At 40.6% G+C, this 24,347-nt stretch overlaps 1 pseudogene; it reads right to left on the bottom strand.

The window, feature by feature from the left end:
- Positions 1 to 12,061, bottom strand: part of LOC118836171 — a 30,404-nt pseudogene extending 18,343 nt beyond the window's left edge.
- Between the last annotated feature and the right edge of the window lie 12,286 nt (positions 12,062 to 24,347).

Below are 24,347 nucleotides of genomic sequence, written 5' to 3'. Positions count from 1 at the left end.
GGATTAGGAGCAATGAGCTACCAAAGTAATACCTCAGAGTTACCAGAGGAAAAGGTCCTTACCCACAGAAAGAAGGTTCTGGGAGGTTTCCAGCATGACATCCTTGTACAGCTCTTTCTGAGAATGGTCCAACAAGCACCACTCATCCAGGGTGAAGTCCACGGACACATCCTTGAATGTCACTGACTCCTAAATCATCAAATGCCACAAGATTTAGAGCTTGAAAGAGACCAGAATTTATCTAGCCCAATCATCAACTCAAGGAGGAAACTGAAACCCAGAGGAGAGTTGTCCAAAATTCATAATCTTTATGAGTGTCAGAGCCAACAACTGAAACCATAGTCAGTAACAATAGCCCAATGGAATGTTGAGAAAAGCATTTTATATTTGAAGTGAGAATCATGGTGGAATAATAAAAGTTAGAGAAATGTCTTACCATGAAATGTTTCTCCCTGTGGAATCAGGGAGAAGGTATGTGCTCTATCAGTGAGTTATAACAAAATGTAGAAGGGAAAGTGAGAAGGTGGCATGAAATTCCTCTTAATAAGTGTCATAAGTGATAATGTTAAGAAAATCCTATGAAGAGTTTGTGAGAAGCTGGTAAGTATAGTGTTTCTGGGGGAAAACATTACTAGTGATTTTTGAGGAGAGAACAAAGAAAAAGGAATTATCTAGTAAATTTCCTCAAAAGCTGAAATAAAGTCTTATCTAGATGAAAGCATGAAGAGTCTTCTTAAGAAATATTACTTACAATCTGTACTGAATTGAATGGTATGAGACTCCATTTCTAGGCAAGCGAAGAAAAGTTACCTGTTGTAATATTGAGGGCTTTGGGTAACACTGGGTATGATGTATCATAGCCAAAAAAAACTTGTCTTTGCTTTATAATTGCTTTCACTTGTTAATGGAATATATTAATTCATATTAATATTTAGTTATGTAGAAATAAGAGTAAATATCAAGATGGCTGTGTGAAAGCAGAGTCTTACTGGAGCTCTCTCATAAGTTCTGTCAGATATCTCTAAAAAAGTGAATCTGAGCAGATTTGAGAGAGTTAGAAGCTGCTAGCAGTCTGAGTGGGACAAATTTCCAAGCCAGGAGAGTCTGAAAGGTCAACTGGATGGATCTGTAGGCTGGGAGAGTGCTTGGTGTGCGGAGCTGCACCAGACAGCACCAAAGCAGAGGCAGCTGCAGAAACCAGCCAGTGATCCAGGCTGGGAGAAAGCTGGGTGCCCGAAACTGGTGGATATTCCCCAGGCCTCCTAACATAGGACAGGAGTCTGTCAAAGTGACAAGAGGCAGCAGCACAATGCCTCTGGCCATGAGACATCTATTCCTGAGGCTTGCAGCCCAAAGGCTTGAAACGTACCTTCTTGAACTTCCAGGAGACATACTGGTCAGATAAATGGCTCTAATCCCTCCCTCCCTGACCCAGAAATTCCTCGGGAAAAACGCTGGAATAGAGGAGACAGAAGTGGGGCTTCAGTGGCCAAGCAGTGGGAGTTCCTGAGTCCCAGAGGGGAGCCAGCAGGGGTCAACACCAGGAGCCCAGACATATGTTGGCACAGCCAGGGGAAGTGGCAGACACCAGCACAGACAACAAACAGCTGAGACCATTGCTGAAGAGCAACAATGCTGGAGAGCAACCCTAGGGGAAAAGGAGACTTCTGGCAGCCAGACCCCTCCCCCACACCTCAGGAAACTGAAGGCTATGATACACAAAGCCAGCAACTAGACTCACAGTCCCCAGAACAAGAAACCTGGGACAGAGATCCCTGAGCCCCAAAAGGAGAAATCCGTTGTAAAGCCAGGAAAAAGCTAACCAACATGAAGAAGAACATGAAAAAACCGAGGCCATTGATTCTTTTTATGGAGACAGGGATGATCAAAATACCAATTCAGAAGAGGATGGCATTGACACTATACCCACATCTGATGCCTCAAAAGGGAATGTGAACTGGTCTCAAGCCCAAAAAGCATTATTGAAGAGCTAAAGGAGGATTTTAAAAACAAATTAGGGAGGTAAAAGAAAAAAATGGAAAAAATGAAAAAAAAAAACACTGACAAAATCAAATCTTTAAAAAATAAGATTGGTGAAATGGCTACAGAGAATCAGAATCTAAACAGAGAAAATGACACCCAGGAAGGTAAAATCAACCAACTGGAAAAGGAGACTTGAAAGCAAAATGAAGACAGCAACTCACTAAAAATTAGAATTGAGCAAGTGGAAGCTAATGACTCTATGAGGCATCGAGAAGTAGTAAAACGAAATGTAAAGAATGAAAAAATGGAAGAAAATGTGAAATATCTGATTGGAAAAACAACGGACCTGGAAAATAGATCCAGGAGAGACAATTTAAGAATTATTGGTCTACCAGAAATCCATGATGAAAAAAAGAGCCTTGATAGTATCTTTGAAGAAATTATCAAAGATAACTGCCCAGAGGGGTCCTAGAACGAGAGGGTAAAATAGTCATTGAAAGCATTCATCAATCACCCCCTGAACGAGATCCCAAATTGAAAATTCCAAGAAATATTACAGCCAAATTTCAGAATTACAAAGTCAAAAAGAAAATACTGCAAGCAGCCAAAAAGAATCAATTTAAATAGAGTGGAACTATAGTCAGGATCACGAAGGATCTTTCAACTTCTACATTAAATGACAGGATAAAATGGAATATGATATTCCAAAGGGCAAAGGAGCTGGGACTACAACCAAGGATCAATTACCCAGCAAAATTGAGCATAATTTTTCAGTCAAGGAGATAGACATTCAACGAAATAAGGGGATTCCAGACCTTCCTGATGAAAAGACCAGAACTCAATTGAAAATTTGATCTTCAAATACAAAACTCAATGGAGACATAAGAAAGTAAAGAGGGGGAAAAACCCACAAACCTTATTAATCAATAAGGGCAATTATTTATATCTGTATATAGGATTATATCATCTAATGTATGTTATATGTATGTACATATATACATACATACACATATATATGTCAATCTTGAGAATAGTACAGTTATTATGACAACTGAAAGGGATACACATAGACTGTGGATGTCTGTATAAAATAGCTGATATAAGGATAAAAAACATAATTAAGACATGTAAAGGGAGGGTTCTGGGAGAAGAGGTAAGGAGGTAGGAGAAAAGGGTAAATTACATCAAATGAAGAGGTGCAAAAACACATTATAGTAGAGGGAAAGAACGGAGGGAGAAGAGCAGTATTTGAACTTTACTCTCATTGGATTTGGTTCAAGAAGGGAATAACATACCCTGATAAGTATAGAAATCTAATTTGTCTTACAGACAGTAGGAGGGGAAGAGGAAAAAAAAGAGAGGGGGGAGGTCAGAAGGGAAGGAAGAAGTAGCAAGTGGAAAATGGTAAGATAAGGGAGGGGAATCAAGAGGGAAGGTAAACTGAGGAAGGTAGCAGTCAAAAGCAAAACTTTGTTGAGGAGTGGAAGGGGAAAGGGAGAAATAAAAGCACAAACAGGGGGAAATAGGATGGAGGAAAAGACACAAATAGAAATTATAACTGTGAATGTGAATGGGATGAACTCTCCCATAAAACGGAAGCAAATAGCAGAATGGATTAAAAACCATAATCCTACAATATGCTGTTTACAAGAAACACATCTGAAACAGGGGGATACACACAGGGTAAAGGTAAAAGGCTGGAGTAAAATATATTGCGCTTCAGCTAAAGTAAAAAAACCAGGTGTAGCAATCCTAATCTCAGACAAAGCAAAAGTAAAGATAGATCTAATTAAAAGAGATAAGGAAGGATACTACATCCTGCTAAAAGCCACCATAAACAATGAAGCAATATCATTGTTTAACATATGCACCTAGTGGTATGGCATACAAATTCTTAGAGGAGAGATTAAGGGAGTTACAGGAAGAAATAGACAGCAAAACTATAATAATGGGAAACCTCAACCTCCCCCTCTCTGAATTTGATAAATCTAACCTCAAAATAAACAAGAAAGAAGATAAGGAGGTGAGCAGAATTTTAGAAAAGGCAGATATGATAGCTCTCTGGAGAAAACTGAATGGGGATAAAAAGGAAGATACTTTTTTCTCAGCAGTACATGGCACATACTCAAAAACTGCCATGTACTAGGGCATAAAAACCTCACAATCCAGCGCAGAAAGGCAGAAGTAGTCAAAACATGCTTTTTGGATCACGATGCAATAAAAATTATTTGTAATAAAGAACCATGGAAAAATAAGCTAAAAATTAATTGGAAACTAAATAATCTAATTCTAAAGAATGAGTGGGCCAAAGAACAAATCAGAGAAACAATTAATAACTTCGTTCAAGAGAATGACAACAATGAGACAACATACCAAAACTTATAGGATGCAGCAAAAGCAGTTCTTAGGGGAAGTTTTATATCTCTAAATGCTTACATGAATAAAATAGAGAAAAAGGAGATCAACGAATTGGGTATGCAACTGAAAAAGCTAGAAAAAGAACAAATTGAAAATCCCCAATTAAATACCAAATTAGAAATACTGAAAATGAAAGGAGATTAATAACACTGAAATCGGGAAAACCGTTGAACTAATAAATAAAACAGAGATGGTTTTATGAAAAAAAAACAAATAAAATTGATAAACCTTTGGTCAATTTGATTAAAAAAAGAAGAAAATCAAATTACCAGTATAAAAAATGAAAAGGGTGAATTCACCTCCAAAGAAGAGGAAATAAAAACAATAATTAGGAATTATTTTGCCCAATTGTATGCCCATAAATTTGATAACCTTAGCAATTTGGAACTATGCCCAAAGGACTATAAAAATGTTCATACCCTTTGACCCAGCAATGCTACTTCTAGGGTTGTATCCCAAAGAGATCACACAAGTGGGAAAAGGATCCGTATGTACAAAAATATTTATAGCGGCTCTTTTTGTAGTAGCAAAGAATTGGAAATCAAGGGGATGCCCATCAACTGGGGAATGGCTGAACAAGTTGTGGTATATGAAAGTAATGGAATACTATTGTGCTATAGAAATGGGGAAGATACAGACTTCATAATAACCTGGAAAACCCCACACAACATAATGATGAGCAAGCGGAGTAGAACCCGGAAAACATTATACACAACCACAGATATATGGATTCTGTGATGACTAACCCTGGTAGAGTTAGCTCTTTTCAGCAATACAAGGTGCAAAGACAACTCCAAAGGACTGATGATGGAGAGAGCTATTTACATCCAGAGAAAGAACTATGAATTCTGAATGCAGACTGGGGCATACTTTATGCTTGCTTTTTTTTTCTCTTTTGTTTTTGTGGTTTTTTTTTGTTTCTTCTTTCTCATGATTCATTCCATTGGTCATAATTCTTCTTTACAACTTGACTATTGTGTAAATAAGTTCAATGAGAAGTTATATGTAGAATATAATTCTGATTCCATGCAGTCTTGGGGAGGGAGTGGGGGAAGAAAACCTGGAACTCAAAATTATGTGGAACTGAGTGTTGTAAACTAAAAAAAAATCTCAAAAAAACAAAAACAAGCTTGGCCCCAAAGGAGATATGAGAAGACACCTTTACCTTTTCCTTTAAAGAAGTGGGGGTCAATAGGTATTGAATATTGCACATGATATCAGATTTTGGTTCTATGTTGATTGTTTTGCTGAGATAGATAATGGGAGTGGGAGTGACATGGAGGAAAACTGGACATTGTAAAAATAAGAGCTTTCTAAAATGTCTATTATTTTGAAAAAATGTGGATAGTCTTTGAAATAAGTAGTTGGATTCAATCTCTAAGATCCTTTCTTCTAAATTGTATGTGATGCTTCCTATGATTCAGCAATACCACTGCTAGATCTATTTCCCAATGACATCTGAAAAAATAGGGAAAAATATAAAAAACACTTACAGCAACTCTTTGGTGGTGCCTAAGAATTAGAAACTGCAGTGATGCCCATCAATGGGGAACTGACTAAACAAGCCGGTGTACATGATTGTAATGAATACTAAATATGCTATAAGAAATGACAAGGAGGATGATTCCCAAAAAACCTGGAAAGACTCACATGAATGGATGCATAGTGAAATGAACACAACCAAATAAGAAATGACAAGGAGGATGATTCCCAAAAAACCTGGAAAGACTCACATGAATGGATGCATGGTGAAATGAACACAACCAAATAAGAAATGACAAGGAGGATGATTCCCAAAAAACCTGGAAAGACTCACATGAACGGATGCATGGTGAAATGAACACAACCAAAAGAATTCTGTACACAGTAACAGCAATATCATTTGATGAACTGTGGATGACTTAGCTATTCTCAGCAATACAGTGGTCTAAGACAATCTCAAAGGACTAAAGATGAAGCCTACTATCTGCCTACAGAGAAAAAACTGATAGATATTGTTTGAATACAGACTGAAGCATGCGATTTTTCACTGTTTCATCTTTTTATTCAAGTCTTGTACAAAATGACTAATATGGAAATATTTTGCACATGTATAACCTATAACTGATTGCTTACCATCTCAGGGACAGGGGAAGGAAGAGAGGAAGGATAGGATTTGAAGACCAAAACTTTAAAAATGTAAAAAAAAGTTGAAAATAAAATAAATTATATGCTACGTTTCTACAAAAGAAAAAATAGAAATGAGTAAATATAATGGATAAAGAAGGGTTCCTTCATGTGTTGAAAACTTAATATTTTATTAGATGGGGTTGAAGATTGAGCTAATTCATAAGAAAGACATTAAGTTTATTTATGGAAAATATATTACCTCAACATATCCCTAGAACTTTAGAATATTTGGGACCAAGATTCGAGAGAATGAGTTAAGAGGCAGACTGATGGATATTATATGAGTGGCCATATCTGCAAATCCTTTAATACTTCAAAGTGGTCATCAATTTTTCCAATCTGCTATGTGTAGAATCCGTATTTGGCTAATGTTCTTGGCAACTGATATTCTTTCATTTCTAACAGAATGATAGGATTCACGTTTTCAGAAGTCCTATTATTTTGGAACAATTCTCTTTCACGTAGATAAAAAAAAATTTCACTTTTTGTCATTTTTATTTCTTCCTTAAAATGTGTGATTTATATTCTATTTGTAACCTATATTTCACTTTTAATTTCCTTTATTTCTGTTATTGAACTTCTGAGCAATTAAAGAATGTATTAGTCTTTTCCCAATTTTTTATATTTCCAAAAATTTACAAAATTTTCCATTTCACTGGAGTCTCCTGAGTCATGATTTGTCATTGTATTGTATTTATTCATAGTGTGAGCAATCAGTATAGGAAGGCCATCCTTTTATTGGTTAATAATTAATCTCTTAAATCCCTAACTTGTCCTTAACAGAAGTTCTTCCATATCTCTTTCCTTTTCCATCCTTTCACACTCTCTTTTCACCACCATGGAATGAGGTCATGTACCTCAAACCTCCATTTGAGGAGAGGGTAAGCTCACATTTCTCACTTGGCTGCACTGCTTTGGGACTTCTGACTTCTCCATGTCCCAGTGTCCAGTTTCTTCTTGCCTCCCCCCCCACCCCCTTTCAACTTCCTTTGGTGCTGTCTTCCCCTTGAAAGTATAAACTCCATGGGGACAGGACAGTCTTTCTTCTTCTGTATTTGAATCTCCATGTCTTAGCACAGTGCTAGGTATATAGTGGGAGCTTAATAAATGCTTATTGACCACTGACTACCCAATCTCATCTGAGTATCTTGCTTCTAATTTTGATTCTGAAAGCCCACCATGACCTAAAAATCACCTACTTTTTCAGTCTTCTTACACCTTACTTCCTGTTACCTATTCTTTGATCCAATGACACTGGCCTCCTTGTTATTCCAGGAAAAAGACACTCCATTTCTAAGTCCCAGGCATTTTCTCTGGCTCTCTAAGGTGGCTGGAATTCTCTGGCTCCTCATGGAGGCCTCCTGGGTTCCCTGAAATCTCAACCAAAATCCCACCTTCTATAGGAAACTTTTTTCCAGTTCCTCTTCATACTGGTGCCTTCCTTCTTTTAACTAAATGTCAATGACTTACAGCTTGTTTGTACATAATTGTGTATTTCTTGTTTCCCCCATTAGACTGTGAGCTCCTTGAGGACAGACACTACTGTTTGCCTCTTTTTGCATGCTCACCACTAAGCACAGTGCCTGGCACTTAATAAGGGTTTGCTGAATGGCTGCATTCATTCTCTCCTTCTCAAAACCTCTTCATGTGATCTTACAATGGTTTCTGTTTTCCACTCTCTAAGAAAGTGGAGCCAAGATGGTTGAGTAAAAGCAGGGACTTGCTTGAGTTCTACCCCAAAGCCCTCCAAATACTTGTAAAAATAATTCTAAACAAATTCTAGAGCAGCAGAACCCACAAAATGACAGACTGAACCAAATTTCCAATCCAGACAACCTAGAAAGGTCGATAGGAAAGGTCTGTTGCACCAGTCTTAGGGAAAAGCACAGTCCAGCATGAACCATGCCAGCACAGACACGGTTGAAGTAAGTCTCAGGAGACTGAATCAGAGGCAGCTGTGGCAGTTTCCAGGTTTTTCAACCCACAAGCACCAAAGACAACTTAGAAAGTCAGTAGGAAAGGACTGTGGGAACCAGGTGACAAAGGAGCAGGATGGTCCAGCCCTAGGGTGGCAGCAGTGGAGGTGGCAACAGCAGTGACTGATTCTGGAGCTCTTGGCCCAGAGACAATGGGGGGATCAAGCAGCTGATCAGAGGGGGGACTGTAGAGATCTCTTTGCTGGTGCTGAGACAGAATTCTCTTGCTTTGCCCTGCTTGGATCTGGGTTGCAGTCCTGGGTGGTAGTCCGGCGGTGAGGAGAAGTGCTGGCATGGCAGAGCTTGTGGCAGCGTGGAAAGGAAATCCTTCTTACAGTTACAAGGCTGAAAAGAGTACTTATGGTCACTCACAGACCAGGAGAGGAGTAAACACCTCTCCTTTGATCATACAATCTTGGAAGAGCTGAAAGTATACAGGTCCCTAGTAGTATCTCTGAAAACAGCTGTACAAAACCCCTAAAGCTTGGGACGGTTTGCCCTCCACCCTGGAAGCAGAGTCCTGCCTTAATAAAGAGCTAAAAAGTCAAGTAATTGGCTGGGAAAATGAGCAAATCATGGAAAAAATCATACTATAGAATCTTGCTTTGGTGACAAGGAAGATCAAAACATACAACCAGAAGACAGCAAAGTCAAAGCTCCTACTTCCAAAGCCTCCAAGAAAAATATGAATTGGTCACAGGCCATGGAGGAGCTCAAAAAAGATTTCGAAAATCAAGTAAGAGAAGTAGAGGGAAAATTGGGAACAGAAATAAGAGTGATACAAGAAAATCATGAAAAATGAGTCAACAGCTTGCTAAAGGAGACCCCAAAAAATGACACCGTAAAAAATAAACTAACCCAAATGGCAAAAGAGGTCCAAAAAGCCCATGAGGAGAAGAATGCCTTAAAGAGCAAAACTGGCTGTATGGAAAAGGAGGTCCAAAAGCTCATTAGAATGGAGCAAATGGAAGCTAATAACTCTGAGAAATCAAGAAATTATAAAACAAAAACAAAAGAATAAAAAAATAGAAGACAATGTGAAATATCTCGTTGGAAATACAACTGACCTGGAAAACACATCTAGGAGAGATAATTTAAAAATTATTGGACTACCTGAAAGCCATGATCAAAAAAAGAGGCTTGACATCATTTTTCAAAAAATTATAAAGGAAAACTGCCCTGATATTCTAGAACCAGAGGGGAAAATAGATTTTGAAAGAATCCAGCCATCACCTCTTGAAAGAGATTCCAAAAGGAAAACTCCTAGGAATATTGTAGCCAAATTCCAGAGTTCCTAGGTCAAGGAGAAAATACTACAAGCAGCCAGAAAGAAAGAATTCAAGTATTGTGGAAACACAATCACGGTAATACAAGATTTAGCAGCTTCTACATTAAGGGATCAGAAGGCTTGGCATACAATGTTCTGGAGGTCAAAGGAGCTAGGATTAAAACCAAGAATTACCTACCCAGCAAAACTGTGTATAATCCTACAGGGTAAACAAAATCTGTCTGCAGTCTATTTTCCACTCTCACTCATTTCTTAACTCCTTACGAACTGGCTTTCCTCCTCACTCTCCTGAAGGTATTCTCCCTAAAGTTATTATTGAACTCTTAAACTAAAACTCTTCTTCAACAACATTGCCAACCACCTTCTCCTCTAGGATCCTCACTCTTTAGGGAGTTTTCTCTCCTGCTTTTCTCTACTACATGTCTGACCACACTTTTTCAGTCTCCTTTGATGGCCCAGCAACTACATCACAACCCAGACTTTTTCATATTCCCCAAGGCTCTGTTCTGGGTCCTCTGTTCTTCTTCATCTTGGATTGACTGAATTATCACCTCCGCAGGTCACTGCCACACCTTTAAACCAGCCTCAGCTCAGTGAAGCTCCTATCGGACTCCATCACTTTGTTCTTTAAATGTTTGGTCTCTCTGTCCCTTTAAAACACACCTTAGGTACCATTTTATGTATGAAGCCTTACCTGCTATCTTCCACTGCTGGTAGTCTTGCTTCCAAAACATTCTCTATTCAGAACCTTTGTATTTGACTTTATTTACTTTTATATTGATGTGATATCTATTTTTATGGGTACTCGTCTCCTCTATTCGAATGTAACTTCGGCTTATTTCATTAATTTTAGCTTTCTCCCTCACAACTAATACAATGTAGTACTGTCACAGAGTACTCCCATCAGAAATACTGACTGGATGATTGATTGGCCCATTGTACCAGACCTTTTCCTCATTTTTCATTCTCAATTATTCTCCAAAGTTGACCTTGGGCCTGGGGCCTAATCTGTATGTGGCCATTCTCTCTCCCCATCCCTGCCATTTGCCCCTTCCCCCTTTTGTTTCCACTAGTGGGCTACCAGTTCCCTTCTCTCCACTTCTTCCATGCTTTGCCTCCTATCTCCTCTTGTCCAGACCACAAGGGAGGAGCAACTTTCCTGATGCCCTCACATGAGGGAGGAAGGGGATCTGTTGGGATCCCTATAGCACACAAACATAAGGTAGGTGCCTCCAAAGTAGGAGGGAACCAGGCAGCAGTGTGCTGGTAAAGGCTGAACACCCAGCTTTCTGAGAAGAAACAACTATAAAACAACACATGTCTAAGGTTTGTGTTCATCATGGTCGTCACTTTCTTGTGTCTAGAAAATCAAGCCTTGACTTGTGGCACTGACTGATTCTCAAGACCTAGAACAGGACCAGGCACAGAGGAGCCACTTTCTAATGCTTACTGACTTGGCCTAAGAAATGGTAAATGAGAGAGATTCAGAGATTCCTGGGAAGACTTGTGTGAGCCGAGGCAGAGTCTGTGCCCAGGACCAGGAGGACAATTTCTGCTCTGAAGACCACACAGTCAAGGACAAGGGCTGGGGAAGTCTTCAGGCCTCTGCTCCAGGCCCGTCTGGATGAGGCTCAGTATGAAGGGGTTTTCCTTGACCTTCAGTTGCTACAGGGGAGACCCTGGCCACAAGAAACAGAGGAGGGCAAAGGACTTGTGTGTAGGCTAGGCAGACAAGAAGCGAACAAAGCCATGATGCCTACAGATAGGGACTAATGAGTGAAATGATTTTCCTTGTCAGCTGTAATGAGAGAGAATGTAAACAAACACAGAAGGCAGCAATTGGGGAATTGTGAACGGGAGGGAGTTAGTACTCAACATAAAAAAGTGCCACTGGTAGACTTCAAAGCACAGAAGACAGCAGGGCAGTTTGGTTACTACGGAATTCAATTTTATACCTATTTTTCTAAAGAAACAATCCATAGGTGAGAGAGATGGCCAACTTCAAAAACAATCTTCTATGTCTATGGAAATGTTCACATTGGCAGATGCTGGTCAGGTCTGGGGATGGGCTGCACTCACCTGGACTGGGCAGCTCTGGGTCCCAGGGGCCATTTCCTTCTGACTCCAGGCTCCCTGCTTAGGCCAGGTCTTGTCCACTGTAGGCTGAGCTGGGAAGGAACTAGGATCCCATAGGGGCAGAAGTCTTTCCCTTCTCTTCCCAGACAGGAGGCTGGCCTACAAGGATTAACAGAGGCTGAGGTTTCAGAGGAGTTACAAAGGCCCTGGCCCTGCCCTCAAGGGATAGCCTCCAACCAACAGGGGAGGGCAGCAGGTAGCGTTGGGGTGGGAACAGGTCTAAAAAGGAAGAGTACTTACCATGCCCACTTATTCTTTCCCTTCTGTCCCACTCCCCTCCCCCATCCTTCTACAGAGACCCAGGACTCAGAAGGGGCTTGGGATCCCAGATGGGGAGAGACTAGTCAGAGCGTCAGTGATTCCTAAGTCAGCACTCTCCCTCTATCTGATGCTATAGGTAAGATGAAAGTCGTTTAATGGCAACCCAAAGGTAAAGGTGGGGATAGCACCCCAAGACCTTTGGGATGTGATGTGGAGCTTGGACAAGTAGCAGGGGTAGGGAGCAACCCAGGAGCCAGATTGAGAGGGAGGCCTGCTCCTGGCAAGCGTGGAGGACACTCGCTAAGAGGTCTGATGGGGAAGATGAGGCCCAATGGAAATGGCAGCCAGCAGAAGCGGGGTGTGGGAAGGGGCCCTCGTTCAGACCTGAGACCTGCATCTCTAGAGCTGGCTTCCAGAAGGGCAGAGATCTCAGCCCCCATGGAAGGCAGAGTAACCTCTACTCCAATGAAAAAAGGCAGAGAGATATCAGCTGCCAGGTCTTCTGTTTTGAGCCAGCTTGCTCTGCCTGGGTCCTCCTAGACCCAAGAGCCCCACTCTGCCCTGCCTCTGAGGCTCCCAAAACAGACATTTCCTCCAGTGGCCCTCAGGGCCAGGACTTCAGGACACTTCCTGCCTCCCTCTAAACTACAAGCTCTGCCCTCCATGATCTGGAATGCCAAATGCCACTGGAATGACCCCTTTTCTGCCCTGGACTTTTCCCAGGCTTCCGAACTCCACTCCAGGGTTTGAATTTCACCTAGGCTACTGTCTTCAAGTCCAGTAACCCCTGAGAGCTCCCCTTCCCCAATCCCTTCCCCCCTTTCCCCCTCCCTGTTCTCAGCATCCAGTGACAATGGCCCCTTGCTATTCCTTTGGGGTGACTCTCCATCTCCTGCCTGCATTTTCACTGGCTCCTCTCCCTCCTCCCCAGCTGTCCCCTCTTGTCTCAGCCTCTGGATTTCACCAGCTTTCCTCACGCCTCCACTAAAATCCCATTTTCTGCAAGAAGCCTTTCTTGATCTATCTTCTCTGTTTGAGTTCCTGCAATTCACCTTAGGCATATTTTGTATGTAGGAAAAAAAAGAAACAAACCTGAATTAAGGGCCTACTCTGTGCCAGTCATAAGCACTTAACAAATACGATCTCCTCTGACCCTAACAACAACAGATTCTAATTAAAGAACCGTAGGAGGTTCTTTTTTTTAAGTGGACACTCGTGGGTGGTGGCAAGATCAAGGGCATGAACGGGTTTCTGAGCAGCTCTGGTGAAGTGGAGGCGCAGGTGACGGGGAGCGAGCAGAGTGTGGACCTGCAAGGGTGGCCTGCTGGAGGGAGCGTCTCTATGTATGCTGGGGTGCAGAGAAAGGCTCGGCCTGGCACTGACGTAATTGAGAAAGAACGGGGAATACCACCGGGGTTAGCAGATCGCAGCTGCCAGAAATGGGGCTGGGCAAAAATGTGGGCTGAATGAAACTCCCAGGGGGAGGGCGCTGGGAATGGTGGTAGAAGAATCTGGAGGTGGGGATGGGCATCAAGCGGGGCTGGAGGGTGGGGGGAGGGGCGGGAAGGGGCTCCACAAGGACTGGAATCACCCCAAGGGCCAGCCCTGCTCCCCCCCCCCAAGCAGCTGCTCCGAGGAGGGGGCCCAGGGACTCTCACAGGCAGCCTGGGGCCCAAGGGAGAAGCCCAAGCCAAACGGGTTGCTCCTCCCCGCGCCCGCTGTCACAGACCGAAACACGAGCCCCTGAACACACGCACTAGCCCCAGACCCTCCCCCTCTTGCACACGCACCCAAAGATCCATGCACTAGCTTCTGGGGACGCTGTCACACTAACTAACCCAACCTAGGTCCCCACGTATGTGTGTGTTGGGGGAGGAGGAGGTGGGGGCGTAGGAGGGGAGGAGGGGCTCCCCCCACACGCCGGGAGCCGGGGCCGCGCCTGCGCACAGAATCTTCCTTTCCGCCTTTCCCTCCCCCACTCACCCAGCGCGGCCCCACAAAGAGTAGAACCAACCTCTGGCTCCCTCCGGAGAGCTGCGCACGCACAAAGCGATATTCCCAGCATTCCCTGGGGCTCCGCAGCGGCCGCAAGAGGAGGGGCCGAGAAGGGCCGTGACGTCACGACGTAGGCATCCTGGGACGTGGCCGCCTCTCCTCACTCCCTTATCATTCAGGATCAGAGCATTGGTTGGGGGGCTTGTGACGTCATTCTCCCTACCCCCCCTTTCTGCTGCTGGGTCTGGGCGCTCCTCCTTTAGAGTATAAGCGCCTGGAGGGCAGGGCCCATCCTTCTGCACCCAGTCGACGCCTAATGTGCGCTTACCGCCCCAGTGATCCCCAGAGGACCGAGAGAGGCGCAGCTGTTACCATCTCATTTGTACACAGAAGGAAACTGAGGCAGAGGCTAGCAGCTGACTGGTGGAAGGAGGGGGATCAGTTCTTTCCTTCTGGGCCCTTTGGAAAAGACTCCAATGACCTTTTCCTTTTCGGGGAACAGGGGGACCCGCCCCCCAGGAGAGAAAACCTCTCTAGTCAGAGGAGTTGGGTGGCTCAGGGACAGAATGAGGGCCTGGAACCCGGAAGATCTGTATTCGAATTTGACCTCAGACATTCAGTACACAGGTGACCCTGGGCAAGTCACTTCACCTCCATTTCGCCTGCCTCATTTTCCTCAACTGTAAAATAAAGATTATAAGCGTACTTTAGACTGTCCATAGTGGGGAAAACCAATCTGACTCCATGTTGTCTCATAGAAAACTCGAACTCATAACCCCATGCATCTTGGAGGGGCCCTGAATGTCTCCTTCCTTGGCAGGGTTCCAGGACCTCACCCACTTCATCCTATAGATCAGGCAAGGAACAGCAGCTTCACAACTGATTAATCAAGATATTTTCTTTGTTGTTCAGTCTTTTCAGTCCTGAATGACCCTTCCTGACCCCATTTGGAGTTTTCTTGGCAAAGATTTTGGAGGGCTTTGCCATTTCCTTCTCCAGCTTATTCCAGTTGAGGAAACTGAGGTAAATAGGGTCAAGTGACTTGCTTGGGTCACATCTAGTAAATGTCTGAGGCCAAATTTGAACTCAGGCCTTTCTAATCCTGGATCCTGTATTTGAACAATGAAAGCATCCTCTTTCTTTCTTCCCTCCCCTCCCCTCCCTCCCTTCCTTCCTTCCCAGACCTCATATGACCAGACCCAAACCCTTTCCAGTCTTCTTATACCTTAGTCCTCTTCTTCTCTCTGACCCGGGGACACTGGCCTCCTGACTGATTCTTGACCATGACCCCGAGCCTTCCCAACGGCTATGTCTCATGCTTGGAATGTCTTCCCCCTCACCTGGGTCTTTGGCTTTCTTTACATCTCAGCTAAAATCTCACCTGAAAACAAGCTTTTCCTGGTTCCCAAACTGCCTGAGCCTTTCCTCTTAGGGTGCCCCCCCCGCCATTTATATTGTACAGAGCTTGTTTGGACCCAGCTGGTGGCATGTTGTCTCCCCTATTAGACTGAGCTCCTGGAGGGCAGGGACTGTTTTTGCTTACCTTTTGTGAAACAGTTAAGTTTGTTTTATTTCTTAGGTGGATACTTTGTGTGAAGGCAGAGTAGCTGCAGTAATCCCTTCCACACAGCAGAGTTTAGGGCCCCACCCCCACACTGTGATCTGGAAAATCAGAGTAAAATTTTGTGGCCCTCCCTTTGTACCAGAGAAGACTGAATTTTCTTTTTCTTTTATTGGGATTTTACAATACTTTACTGTAAAAACTGGGTTAAGTATTTGGTCATAGGCTATACGTAGATTAATGTTAAGTAAAAACACTAGCCTTTGTATGTCATCTGCTGGCTTTCACATTCTTTTTGCAAAATTTAACTTTTTACTTATTTTAACTTTAAAAAAGAAATTGTGTGTATTTATGGCATTAAAAGATAAAATATTATATAACACTATATATGTATATTTGTGTGCATGTGTATATATTATCCATTTTTGAGTTTCTAAACTGTTCCTGTGATGTCTGCTGACCTTTGTGTGTTAGCTGCCATTTCTGTAAAACTCCCAAAATATTCCCATTTAATTTCTTATGCCCATGCACAATATATCAAAACTGAGATGGGGAAAATCACAATGTGGTAGTGATAACAATAATTGCTGGGTTTGTCTTGGCAGACAGGTGCCCAAGTATTTCTATTGTCTGCAGTCATTTTAAATAGACTTTCTTTTGTTCCTTGGCTTTATTTGTAGTATGTAGAAATGCTGATGATTTATATGGGTATATTTTCTATACTGCAACTTTGCTAAGGTAGTGAATTATTTAAACTGGTTTTAGTTGATTCTCTAAGTGTACCATCATATTATGTGCAAAGAGTGATAGTTTTGTTTCCTAATTGCCTGTCCTATTTCCTTCGATTTCTTTTTCTTCTCTTATATAGATATAGCTAACATTTCTAGTCCAATATTGAATAATAGTGGTGATAATGGACATCCTTTGCTTCACCTCTGACTTTACTGAGAAGGCTTCTAGCTTATCCCCATTACAGATGATGCTTTCTGATGGTTTTATATAGATATTACTTATCATTTTAAGGAAAGCTCCATTTAGTCCTATACTCTCTAGGGTTTTTAATAGGAATGAGTTTTATTACATATTTCAAAGGAATAGCAATTCATCATAATAGATTTGCAGTTTCATGTGCAATCATTTTAAAAAATTATACTGTTATGGAAATGCTTGTTTTATTCCATAAGTTAAAAATAAAGTAAATAAAAATTCAAAAAAATAAAAATGAGAATGGTTATTTTGTCAAAAACCTTTTTCTGCATCTATAATCATATGATTCCTGTTGGTTTTCTTATTGACATGGTCAATTATGCTGATAGTTTTCCCAATATTTAACTCATCCTGCATTATTGGTACAAATCTCACCTAATCATATTTTATGATCCTTGTGATATGTTACTGTAATCTCCTTGCTAGTATTTTGTATAAAATGTTTGTATCAGAATACCTTAGGGAAGCTGGTATATGAGTTTCTTTCTTTGTTTTTGTTCTTCCTGGTTTAGGTATCTATATTGTTAATGCAATGGGAAGATGTTTTCCATCCATTAATAGGCCCATGTGACCTGCCTGAGTCACATAAGTCTGAGTCACATGAGCCTGTGTTGGGAGGAGCTTGATGAACAGGTGGAGCAGGAAGGGTGGAGCAGGAAGTGAGTTGGAGCTGAGCTGGGAGAGAGGGAGAGAGAGACACAGAGTAGCAACTAGCTTGAGTGAGAGGGAGTGATTTTGCTTAATGGAGTTGGTTTGTGGGAAGGCCCTAATGGAAGGAAGGCTTGGGGATGTTGGTGCCCCCTGCATTAGTAATATGTATAGACTTCTTGGTTACTATGATGGATTTCTTTCTTGCTATAATGGATTTGGCTTTCTAGTGTTGGAATAAATGTTCTGGTTTGGTTTTCCATGGAGAGAGTCTGTTATATTTTGCAATTCAGAATTACTCCGGCATATTCATAGCAGCTGCAGCCACTGTGGGTATCACACTGGTGCTAGAATATCAAAATCATATTTGTGTCATAAGAGGAATTTGGTAAGATTCCTTCACCTATTTTTCCAAATAGTTTATGTAGTATTAGAATTAATTGTTCTTTAAATGGTTGATAGCATTCACTTGTGACTCCATCTGTCCCTTCGGTTTTTTTCTTGGAAAGTTCATTGATGGCCTGCTCAACTTTTTTTCCCTAACATTAGGTTATTTCAGTATTCTATTTCATCTTCTGTTAATGTGGGCAAATTATATTTTTGTAAACATTCAGTCATTTTGCTTAGATTGTTAGACTTATTGGCATATAATTGAGCAAAATAGCTTCTAATTATTGTTTTAATTTCCTCTTCACTAATGGTGAATTCATACATTGCATTTTTTGATAATGATAATTTGGTTTTCTTTCTTTTTTTTAATCAAATTAACCAACGGTTTATCTGTTTTATTACTGTATTTTTCTTTTATAAAACCAGCTTCTAGTTTTACTTATTGGTTCAATGGTTCTCTTATTTTCAATTTTATTAATTACTCTTTTGATTTTTAGGATTTTCAATTTGGTGTTAATTGGAGATTTTTCATTTGTTCTTTCTATTTTTTTTTAAAGTTGCATGCCAATTCATTGATTTGCTCTTTCTCTCTTTTACTGATGTAAGAATTTAGAGATATAAATTTTCCCCCAAGTACTGCTTTGGCTGTGTCCCATAAATTTTGATATGTTGTCTCATTATGATTCTCTTTAATGAAATTATTGATTATTTCTATGATTTGATCATTTGCCAATTAATTTTTTAGGACTAAATTATTTAGTGTCCAATTTTTAATCTATCTTTCCATAGCATTTTGTTGAATGTAAAAAATTTTCTCTTCACCTCTATTCTTTTCATCAGGAATACTTGAAAGTCCTCTATTTCACTGAATGTGTATTTTCTGTCTAAAGGATTGTGTTCAGTTTTGCTGGGTAGGTGATACTTGCTTGTAATCCTAGCTCCTTTGCCTTCCAAAATATCATATTCCAAATCCTCCAGTCCTTTAATGTGAAGCTGCTAAATCCTGTGTAATTTGACTATGGTTCCACAATATTTGAATTGTTTCTTTCTGGCTGCTTGCAGTATTTTATTCTTGACCTGGGAGTTCTTGAATTTGGCTGTAATATTCCTGGAAGTTTTCATTTTGGGATCTTTTTCAGGAGGTGATTGGTGGATTCTTTCAATGTCTATTTTACTCTCTGGTTCTAGAATATCAGGGAAGTTCTCCTTGATAATTTCTTGAAAGATAACATCCAGGTTCCTCTTCTTTTTTATTTTTATCATGCTTTTCAGGTAGTCCAATAATTCTTGAATTATTCTTCCTGGATCTCTTTTCCAAGTCAGTTGTTTTTTTCAATGAGATATTTCACATTTTTCTTCCATTTTTTCATTCTTTTCATTTTCATTGATTCTTGATATCTTATGGAGTCATTAGCGTCCACTTGCCCAGTTGTAATTTTTAAGGAATTATTATTTTCAGTTAGTTTTTTTTACCTCTATTTCCATTTGGCCAATTCTGCTTCTTAAGGAGTTTTTTCTTCAGTGAATTTTTGTACATTTTTTCCCATTTTTTTGTGCTACTTTTACCAAGCTGTTGACTCATTTTTCATGATTCTTTTGCATCACTCATTTCCTTCCCTTTCTTCCACCTCTTCTTATTGGATTTTAAAAATATCAGTTCTTTTTGCACCTGAAACCAATTCACATTTTTCCATAAGGCTTCACATGTAGGCATTTTCACATTGTTGCCCTCTTCTGAGTTTGTGTTTTGATCTTCCCTGTCACTGTAGTATTTTTCTGTGGTCAGGTTTTCTTTTTGTTCTTTTTTTTGAGCCCATTTTGTGACCTTTAAAGCTCAGCTTTGCATCTCGGGTTGAGGGAGCACTGTCTCAAGCTTCTTCTGCCAGGGGCTTGGCCACTGGCCTGCTGTTTCAAGGCCACAAGGCCTGGCCACTTGCCTGCTGCACTAAGGCCATAGGGTATACCTGTTGGTCTGTGGCACTGGGGACTTGAAGCCTCACAGGTGGCTTGCTGTGTTGCTGGTCTGCTGTGCCAGGGCCATGGGGCTTCAGCTGCTGATTTTTTCTAGGGCTCAGGGTCTTCTACTGTGTTGCTATGATGCACCCTGCTGCTGGCTTTCTTGAACACTGCCTGCACTGGACTGTGTTCCCCTTTTACCCAACTGAGATAGACCTTTCCTGCTGATCTAAGTTGTCTTGGGCTGGAAAATTGTTTCACCCCATCTTTTTGTTGGTTCTACCACTCTAGAATTTGTTTTGAGGTGTTATTTTATGGTTATTTGAAGGTGAATTTGGAAGAGTTCACTTGAGTTCCTGCCAAATTGGCTCCACCCCCCTGAAAAGGTACATTTCTACCAAAAGAAAAAAGATATTTAAACTGTTTCAAAGATCTTTAGCAGAGCCATTTATAGTAATCCAAAGAGAACAGTATCTTCTTGGAGTTTAGAAGACTAAATTAGAGCACAAGAAAGTCATCCAATGTCTAGGATCTCTTGGTTCAGACCTACCTGGACTCTGCAAGTCCAGCATTGGGTTTCTAGGAGATAGTGATGTCTTTCAGCCAAGGGAGGCCAAGAGCATGAATCCATGGCACAGCTACTTAAAAAGATGGGGCACTTGGGAAGCAGAAAAGGTGGCAGAGGCCTCAGTAGACCCAGCCTTCTCTGGGAGGTCCTCCCAGTGCCAATGGGCTCTGAGGTCCTAGGATCATCTCTATTCTCTAATCAAACTTGGGCCAGGACCTCAGGTTCCTGCATTTCTCTCTGCTCTATCCCTGGCCTCTATCATGTCATGGCCATGAGAATGACCTTTATTCTGCCCTGGACTTCTAGTACACCAGCCTCCAATCCAGGGCTCAAATTCTACCTGAGCCACTACCCACTAGGATAGTCACCCCTGAGAACTGTGATTCCCTCATCACTTCATTACCTCTCTCCTTTGTCTATTGCAGAAATTAGACCCTCCTTCTTATGAGCAGAATGACTGCCATGATAAAACTTTGGTAGTAGACTAAAACAAAGCAGTTGGTCCTATAATTTGAGTTCAGGAAGTAAATGGCCTTTGGGAAAATTGAGGTTCTGTATGATACCATTTTTAACTTCAAATCCAGATTTGATGAGACTGAGTTTGTGTTCTTATGTTCCTCTGTGTTCTTCTTTTAGGATAACTGATGTTTGATCTTCTATAGACAGATCATACTTTAATGCCAAATATACTTAAAATTTGCATTATGGAAATATGTTTGGAAATTGTCAGAACAAGAAATAAAAGCATAACCAGGTCAAAATTACTCTATACTGATTTCTAAATATGATTAGTCTAGATTGTAGTCTAGATTACTCTAGATTGTAATCTAAAGTGACAATTTGATAGATGGATAAAGTGATTTTCTATGCAAGATAATTTATAAATACATTCAACTGAATCAATGTTATTAGACTGGAATAAGTTTTTGTTTCAAATCAGTTTTGTCAAAACAAGATTTGTTTTAAATCTGTAATATTGTTTATGCTATTATTATGCTTCTGATTTTTCTTTTATTGTGACTTTTGGAAAACCATTCTATAAGAAATGTTGTTAATTTGAAAAATGATTCCTAAAGGATGATTCAATTACATCCTTAGAAAATTATGTCCTCTTTTGAATGCTGTGGAATGATAAATTAAGCTGTTAGAGAATGTGGTTACAATGTATAAAAAGTGCTAAGTATTTTAGTTGAGTATGTTTTGCTTTAAAAATGATAACTTACTATTTGCAAAAATGCCAAAAGACCCTGTAGATTCTCCTTATCTGGGAAGTTCTTTAGGGACTAATTAGGTGTCTTGGAATCTTCTCATTAGGAAAGTTCATAAAATCTTCTCAGTCCTGGGAAAGAAGGTGCTGAAAGGTTTCCCAATTCTAAAGTGGTCAAGTGCTTTACTAAGTGATTAAGACCTCTAACAACCAAAGTAGGGTTAGGAGTGGAAGCTTATACATTTGTTTATAATATACAAGTTTTTGTGAGAATTTGTCTGGCTAGTTGTTATGTTAATGGGAATGGGAAGATCTTAGGCCTATGTGATCTGCTTGAGTCACATGGAAGACTCAGTCACATGAGTCTGAGTCACATGGAGCCTGTGGTAGGAGGAGCTTGCTGAATGGGTGGAACAGAAAGGGTGGAGCAGGAAGTTGGAGGGAGTTAGAACTTGGAGAGAGAGAGCAGGCAGAGAGAGCAGAGCAGCTGGTGTGAATGAGAGAGGGCGAGAGAGGGCAGCATGTCTTGGGGATATTGGTACTCCCTGCATTGATAATGTGTATAGATTTCTTTGTTACTATGATGGATTTGGCTTTCTGGTGTTTGAATAAACATTTTGGTTTTGTCTTCAGTGAAGAGAGTCTATTATATCTTGCGATTCAAACCTGGAAATACACCGGCATATTTAGAGCAGCCACTGTGGGTATCACATTGGCGATATACTAGTGATTATATATAAAATTCCACCTGGAGTAATAGGTTTGGCAGTTATACCTTTAAGGCAACTGAGTCTCAACGGACTCTAGCCTTGATTCAAAATTGGATGCCTTCCTTGAATATAGTTGATATCGTCAGATCATGTAATGCATAAAATCGGAGAATGGCTCAGAGATCCTCATGATCTGGGGATTCAGTCAGATTAATTCAAGCAGCATTTTGAGAAAAATGATTATTTTCTTTTTATATTCATAAACAATTTTACATATGGAACCCAAAGATGCTCTTTTTGCTTTCCCATTCAAAACCCAGTCCCTAAAGGACATTTCTGGTCTTACCCCAAAATTCATCCTACTCAGACCATCTTATCTAGGTGGAATTTCCTTTAAATTTCAGATGCACTGGGGTTTCTTGTGTGACATAAACTGGTCTGTGATTGTCTCTGGCCCTTGTTTGGTGATGAATTCTTTCACTGTTCAGAAATGTCTTTTCTTCTTGGTTCCTTTAATTTATCTGAGGTGACCTTTCACACCTGAGTCATGAATTGATTAAGAGCTAATCCTGGTCAACAGTATGAAATGTTGGCCTATATCTGTTTTCTGCCAGTCTACTTTCCAGTGTTTCTAGCACTTTGTAGTGGTTACTAAGTCTTGGCTCCATAGAAGAGGTATTGGGGTTGACTGAACATGTAATTACTATATTCATTTTATTTTGTATATTGCATACCTGATCAATTCATTTCCCAAGATATTTATTTTTAAATAGGACAAAATACTCCCGATGACTACTGCTTTCCAGCATAGTTTCAGATTTGGTCTTGCTAGGCCTCCTTCCTAGAATATTGGAAGAGGATGTGGAAAGGAACATATGAATGTACTTTTGAGGAGAACACATCTTTAGAGTTGGAAGGGACTATAGAAGCTGGAGCCAATGTCATTTTACAGATGAGTAAAATAAGGCACTGAAAGGTTGTTCCTCGTCCTACAGAGCTAGAGAATACCTTAGTCAGGGTTTGAACCCAAACCTTCCTGATTCCAAATTCAGAGCTCTATGCTTTACAAGCATTATCTTCATCTACACTGTTCTGAGTATCAGTTTGAATTAAAATTGCCTAGATGTTTAAGCCTACTGACTTCACTATGACACTTAGGACCAAAGGAAAAATAATCATTTCCATTGTGATTGCAGTCTTGCTCTTGTTTTACAAATATTTCCTCATTTGATGCTCACATCAACTTTAGCAGGTAGGTGCTTTTATTATTCCTATTTTACAGATGGGAAAACTCAGGAATAGGAATAGGTTAAGTGATTTGCTCAGGGAAATACAGTTAGTAAGTTTCAGAGACCAAATTTGAACTCAGGTCTTATAGCTCTAAGCACAGCACTCTATCCACTGGGCTACCTAGTTGCTTAAAGAAAGCACAACAGAAACATCTCCAACAGATACCAAAATATTTACATGAGGTCTTTCTGTGCCAGCAAACAACAGGAAACAAAATGAGTCACAGATTAATTAGGGAATGGCTGGAGAAGGTACAGTATATGAATGCCATGAAATAATGAGGAGTAGTGACAAACACCAGGATTTCAGAGAAAATTCATTTTGTTTATAGGACTTTATGCACAATATGCTATCCGGGATTTCTAGTGAGGTCTCTCATACTGGGAGGTCAAATGAAGTCTCTGCTTCAGCGAAAGACTTTCCCTTGTTAATTAGATCCAAGACTTCTATCTCTAGTATGATTTCTCCAGTATACAGTCAAATATGAGCTCTAGGTGAAGGTAGCTCTTCCCACAAACACTGCTTCTAAAAGCCTTCATTCCAATGTGAATATTGTTGTCTACTGATATCCCTCTTCAGTGAAAAGCACGTCCCCTTTGAGAACATTTATAAGACTTCTCTCCACACTGAATCCTCTGATGTAAAGAGAACATTTATAAGATTTCTCTCCACACTGAATCCTCTGATGTAAAGAGATGATCTTGGGCTGAAGGCCTTCTTTAATTGAGTCCATATAGTGCTTCTCCTCAGAATGATTTTTCTGATGTTAAACAATTCATTGCAATCCTACTCCTCATTCATTAA

The sequence above is a fragment of the Trichosurus vulpecula genome, chromosome 2 (genome assembly GCF_011100635.1).
Source record: "Trichosurus vulpecula isolate mTriVul1 chromosome 2, mTriVul1.pri, whole genome shotgun sequence".
Lineage (NCBI taxonomy): Eukaryota > Metazoa > Chordata > Mammalia > Diprotodontia > Phalangeridae > Trichosurus > Trichosurus vulpecula.
This window is presented reverse-complemented; position numbering and strand designations above follow the sequence as displayed.